This window comes from Acyrthosiphon pisum, chromosome A1 (assembly GCF_005508785.2).
Source record: "Acyrthosiphon pisum isolate AL4f chromosome A1, pea_aphid_22Mar2018_4r6ur, whole genome shotgun sequence".
In the NCBI taxonomy this organism is placed as follows: domain Eukaryota; kingdom Metazoa; phylum Arthropoda; class Insecta; order Hemiptera; family Aphididae; genus Acyrthosiphon; species Acyrthosiphon pisum.
Window position 1 is genome coordinate 23,637,819 of NC_042494.1, and position 1,022 is coordinate 23,638,840.

A 1,022-nucleotide genomic window follows, 5' to 3' on the forward strand; every position below is an offset into this window, starting at 1 on the left:
TACAGTAGGTTACAAGTGGGTTACTGTAATGGATGGAATTAAATTTGAATCCAATGATATTATATCATTGTATACGAAAAACGATTCTGAACGGAGATGATTTGTCAGTCTAGGATATATTATTTTTAAAGAAAAACTTATGGAGAACCTTGTACCAAATTTTAAAAACTTAGTTATAAAAGAAAAAATTTTTACGATTTTTCAACCACTAAATTACTTGCAAATTTTCGCAATTTTGACATATTTCGTATAAATTTGAACTTTAAATCCTTATAAATAAAAATTGTGACAATGTATTCCTTTTATTTTGCAACTGCTATTGTAAAAATATGTTAGGAGCCTTGTATTAAATTTCCAAATCTTAGAATTAAAAAGAAAAACTTTTATGAATTTCTGTCTAAGATAATTTGAACATTGCCGTAATTTTTACGTATTTAGTCAAAATTTGAACTTTAAATGCTTATAAAAAAAAAATCGTGACTATATATTTCTTTTATTTTTCAATTGCTATTGTAAAAATATATTATGAGCCTTGTATTAAATTTTGAAATCTTAGATATAAAAGGAAAATTTTTTATGAATTTCTAGCATAAAATAATTTACGAATTTTCGTGATTTTTACATAATATGTTGTCAAAATTTGAACATTAAATGCTTATAAATAAAAATTGTGACAATGTATTCCTTTTATTTTGCAACTGCTATTGTAAAAATATGTTAGGAGCCTTGTATTAAATTTCCAAATCTTAGAATTAAAAAGAAAAACTTTTATGAATTTCTGTTTAAGATTATTTGAACATTGCCGTAATTTTTACGTATTTAGTCAAAATTTGAACTTTAAATGCTTATAAAAAAAAATTGTGCCTATGTATTTTTATAATTTTTGAATGGGAGTTAGAACAACATATGTGGACCCTTCTATTAAATTTCAGTATTTTGTCCCAGCTAATTTTTTTTATCACATTTATAAAAAAAAATCAAAAAAAATCGATTATTTCAATTGCCTATAAATAGATTTAAAA